Source organism: Papaver somniferum, unplaced genomic scaffold (assembly GCF_003573695.1).
Source record: "Papaver somniferum cultivar HN1 unplaced genomic scaffold, ASM357369v1 unplaced-scaffold_132, whole genome shotgun sequence".
Taxonomy (NCBI): domain Eukaryota; kingdom Viridiplantae; phylum Streptophyta; class Magnoliopsida; order Ranunculales; family Papaveraceae; genus Papaver; species Papaver somniferum.
The window spans coordinates 20,724,607-20,729,842 of NW_020622381.1; the positions used below are offsets into that span (position 1 = coordinate 20,724,607).

Here is a 5,236-nt window from a genome sequence, read left to right on the forward strand (position 1 = left end):
GAAGGCAAGAAATGATGCTCTTTACGAAGGCGAAAGAGTAAGTTTTTACGCTAATTGAAAAATGGGAATTAAAGAGAAGTGTCCCTCTACTATATTTTAATTACAAAAGTGTTCCTCTTTGAAACAAAATTAGAAATGTGTCCCTCTTCAAGGGTTTTCCGTCCAACAGTAGTTAACTCGCTGTTAAATCCGTATTGACTCAGTCTGGTCCCACCAGAGGTATAAAATAAGCATATTGAATTACCGATCTGTCCCTAACAAGTCAAAATTCCCAATTTAACCTCGAGTTAATCTCAAATCTTATTTAAGATTAATCTCGAGAATGATCTGACGACTGTTAGCTTACACACGTTTGATCCATCTCGAGAATGATCTGACGACTATTAGAGAGGACACGTGTGATCGTACGGCCTATGGTTTGGATATATTAAGAAAAATGAAAACCTAAAATCAGAACATCTCCTCACTTGCCGTCTCTCTTTTTTCTCTGCGATTTTTCTTTCTTCTCTTCTTCTCTTCAAGGTCTGTTGATGAAGAGCTTGAAGAACCGATTGAAGTAAAGCGAAACCCGTTTAATCATTGAGATCTTCTCATTTGCCGCCTCTATTTTAACTCAGTTTTTTCTTCTCTCTCTTCTTTTGTTCAAGGTCTATTGATGAAGAACTTGAAGAACTGATTGAAGTAAGAAGTTCTACAAGATAAGTGGTGATGATAGTGATTCGACGAAAATGAGGTAAGAAGTTCTTCAACTTTTTTTTTATTCTCAAAATGATTCTGTAGTTTTAGGGTTGTTATGTTTCTGGTGATTTTGGGTTCGGGTTTTTTTGGATTCGAACAATCATGTCTCTGTAGTGTTAGAGTTTCATGGATTTACCCTTCTTTGATTACTGATTTTCATTTTTCATACCCTAAATTTGAAATTTGGGGATTTTTCAAAAACCCTAATTTTGAAATTTGGGGGCTTTTAAATTTTTTTATGTATGACTGTTGTTGAATGGTAAATGTTACATATGCTTTCTGAAAATCCCTTATGAGAATGGTTATTGAACTGTTTGTATGGTTTTTTTTGTGGTATGTGCAAAAGACTTCTTAGGTGCCTAGAAGGATCTTTAGGGTTGAACTATTCAGCACTAATAGATGGACTATTTATAATGATGTGGATGTGAAGTTTGGTGGTCTTGATTGGTTGATGGAACTTATTGCATGGGAGATGCAAATCAGAGAAACAAAGATCATTAACTTGTTTTGGTTCTCTCCAGATAATGTGCCAGAACTAATTACAAATGATAATGAGTACTTTAACATGTGGAATAGGGCTGAAATTCAAGATGATGGTTATGTGCATCTTTACATAAGTATTAGTGACAGAGTTGTAAAGTCTGGTGATAAATGCCAATCATCTTTTGTGGTGACTAATGAAGATATGCATTTAACACCTAAGAAGAAGGTGACACATGAAGATGACTTTGTGTTTTCAACACCTAAGAAGAAGGTTATAAGCAATTCACCGATAGTTTCTCCTGCTTTTAGGAAAAGTCCAAGGTTGGTTTGTAAGTCAATTGATGCTCAGATAAATGCTGCATTTAGTAGGTTACTTTTGGAATATGAGGCAGTGTGCCATCCAGATGATAATGTGGATGTAGAGTATGAAAACATTCAACTAGATAATGTGGAAGAGGATGTGTGCCATCCATTTGATGATGATAGAAGTCCACCATGCTCTGATGATGAGGAGAATGATATCGACATAACTGATGTAAGAGATTTTGTGAACATCTACTTTAATGATGACTTTTGGCAGAACTTTAGAAAGGAAGGTAATGTTACAGTACTACTTTTGATTGAACTTTACATTAAGCTACTTTTGATTGTGTACTTTACATTAAAAATACTTTTGGCAGACTTTGTAGGTTCACAAGGAGATGATGTACCTGAAGGGGATAAAGGAAAAAGTGTTGCAGTGGCTTTAGTGCCTAGTGATGATGACAACTGCCTTGGTAACTCACGGTATCACTCTGACTCTGAAGATGAGAAGCTTGACTCTAAAGATGAGAAGCTTGACTCTAAAGATGAGAAGAAGAAAACAGAGGCCCTTCAAAGCTTTTACCATGAATGAGACTAAGAATGGGGTCCACATATTGCTGATATGGATGAAGACTTATTTCATGTTGATGATGGTCATGTAGTGTATAATCCTGATTTAATGGAGGTGGGCATGCAGTTTGAAGACAAGATACAGTTTAAGAAGCATCTCAGGACTTATGCAGTGATAAAGAAATTTCAGTATATTTTGAAGCCTTGTGACAATAGAACGATAAGAGTGAAATGTAGGTATCATAAGTCTGAAGGTTGTAAGTTTCAAAAATTTGCATCAAATACAAAGGGGAGAAGACTTTTACTGTTAGAAGTATGAATATGGAGCATACTTGTGTTGGAGATCCATTTAGCATAAATAAATCAGCAAATGCAGAGTTTGCTGCTCATTATATGTTTGAGAAGTTGAAGACTGGTGGATTCCTTCAGCAGCCATGGGACATTGCAGATGAATTCTACACTTCTCACAAAACTTCTCTGCCATATAATGTTGCTTGGAAAGCTAGGACTATGTGCTTGGAAAAAATGCATGGTAGTTATGAAGAGTCTTATAAAATGGTTCCATCCTTTGTAGACATGGTGGCAAGTACAAATCCTGGTTCAGTAGCAAATTACAGTGTTGGAAGGTAAATTGTTAATTATAACCTTTGTTGTTTCTTTCTTTATATAATGTTTGTATGTACAATGTTTGTATAATGTTTATGTAATGTTTCAGGGATGATAATTGCTTTGATTCAATGATGATTGCATTTCATGCTCCAATTCATGGGTGGAAAAATGGTTGCAGAAAAGTGGTTGGTGTTGATGCATGTCACCTTACTGAAAAGCTGGGAGGTTGTCTTATGGATGCTACTGGTTTAGATGCACAAAACCAGGTTGTACCATTAACAATACAAGTGGTCAGAAATGAATGTTTTGAGAATTGATATTTGTTTTTGAAGCAGTTAAAGCCCCTGATTGAATCAGATGAAACAATTACTTTTATTTCTGATAGGCAAAAAGGTTTGATTGAGGATGTTAGTGCTTTATTTCCAGGAAGCCCACACAGATATTGTTTTAGGTATGTTCATTATTTTTACCACAATTACTTTTTTTTAACCATTATATGGTCTTTGTGTTTCACCTTCTAATATATGTTTTGCTGACTTTGTAGACACATGTTCAAGAATTGAAGACTCATTACAAGGGTTCAAAGATACATAACCTTATCTGGAATGCTGTTAAAGCCTATAAGTTCACCCACTGGAAGGTAATAAATCACTTTTTGTTCTTTTGTAACTTGTTTATGTCATGGAATGTTTTATTGGTTATAAATTGTTAATAACCTTCATGTTTATCTTTGTCCAGTTCCATATGGATGCTTTGGTGCTGGAATATGCAGCTATTGCTCAATATATGATGAATGAGGATCCTACCCAGTGGTATAGAGCATTCTTTGACCCCTCTTCATGTTGTGAACATATGAACAATAATTTCTCTGAGTCCTTTAATAACATGATTAAGAAACTTAGAGACAACCCTATTCGTACTTTGGGCTTAATGTATGGACAGTTAATAATAGGCTTGTGGTATAGGAGAAAGCAGTTGTCTTTGAACTGGAAAAATGAAGAATTAGTACCTGAAGCAATGAAGCTGATTGAGAAGATGAAAGAATGCACTGGTCAGTTTAGGATTAGTGGCGCTGTATACCGTCAGAGTTATCAAGTTACATCAATTCATAATTTTGTGTTCCAAGTTGATCTCATCAACAAGACTTGTTTCTAAGACTATTTGGGTTATGATCCTTTGGATCAGTTTATTGTAAGGATAATGGTGTTTGTTTCTAACACTTTTTTTTTGCATCAGATATATATATATATATATATATAAGTAGTAGATTATATTAACTTAGTTATACTTTTTGTTATTTTCATTACATTTGTAGATTGCTTTGTAATTGCTTACATAGGTCAGCCATCTTCAACTTAGCAGATCTTTCCTTGGATTTGGCAGCAAGGAAAACAGCATCAGGGACCCACTGGAAGTCTTGACATTGGATGTTGTTGCATTGCAGGTAACATAAATGGTAGTTGTGTTTATTTCTGCAAACTTTTAACATGTATTTTCCACTGTGTGACTTCTTACAAGGTTGATTTTGGAATGGACAGGCACTGTACTGGTGGTTTATGTCACCACAAGCAAAGCAGCACTTATTGGCAGGAAGCTGAACATCCAAATCTTCAACAGTATTTATTGCATCTACAAACCATTCAAAATAGTTGCAGATGGAGCAGTTGAAGAACTTCTCACCAGGATGCTCAGTAGTTTGAGACAGCAACATTCTCCTAAAACCATTGCAAGGTACATTCTTGCACCTAGAGTAGATCCATGGACACTGAATAGGTAGATGATTATCTATTTCACACATTGAACATACACTGCTAGAACTGCTGCTGCTAGATACCTCCACCATGCTACTCATATTAAACTTTTGGCATAACTTCATCCATTGTAGATGATTTGTATGAGATTTGTATGAGATTTTTATGAGATTGTTATCTGGTGCAGATAAATGGATGGTGGTTTTATAGAAGACAAAACATAATATGACCGTTCAACGGTCATATTTGGGTGATAGTGATGACGTGTACAACTTGCCACGTCATGGTTATCTGCCAGGTGGCACATGCAGAGATGACATGGACATGTTGACACATGTGCAAGATGCCACGTAGGCAACTGTAGTTAACTACCTAGAATTAGATGTCAAGGGCAGGTTTGTCTACTCTTGGGCGCAAATATATGTGACGTGGCACCGTTTTTTTCATTTGAAAATTTCGGATGGAGAACATTGTCAGAGGAACATGATTGTAATTCTGTTTTAAAGAGGAACATATTTGTAATTAAAATTATAAAGAGGTACATATAGTTAAAAAAACCCTTGAAAAATTCAGCTGCTGATTTACTTGAGAAGAATTAAGAGTTACATGAGGAAATGTCAACAAGACTTGGCTATAGTGAAGCTTTTAAATGTCATGTGGAATGTGTACAGATACCTACCACCCGAATAAAACGAAACGACGATGTGGTGTGATGATATCTAAAAACCTGTTTTGAGACATACCAATTTTTTTTTCCTGAGGCGTACTTACCCTAACTAGTG

The 5,236-nt window shown here is 35.6% G+C and overlaps 1 long non-coding RNA gene across 7 annotated transcripts; it reads left to right on the plus strand.

Annotated features, from left to right (window-relative positions):
* Positions 1 to 470: 470 nt before the first annotated feature.
* Positions 471 to 5,026, plus strand: LOC113332722. Of its 7 annotated transcripts, none has more exons than XR_003351687.1 (10): positions 471 to 733; positions 1,085 to 1,817; positions 1,902 to 2,720; positions 2,810 to 3,154; positions 3,248 to 3,343; positions 3,442 to 3,515; positions 3,669 to 3,754; positions 4,087 to 4,147; positions 4,242 to 4,434; positions 4,642 to 5,026. It is a non-coding gene; the product is annotated as an uncharacterized LOC113332722 (long non-coding RNA). The 7 variants fall into 7 exon arrangements; XR_003351686.1 differs by lacking the exon at positions 3,669 to 3,754 and having other exon boundaries at positions 2,810 to 2,969; positions 3,089 to 3,154; positions 4,066 to 4,147; XR_003351683.1 differs by lacking the exon at positions 3,669 to 3,754 and having other exon boundaries at positions 4,019 to 4,147.
* The last annotated feature ends 210 nt before the right edge of the window (positions 5,027 to 5,236 follow it).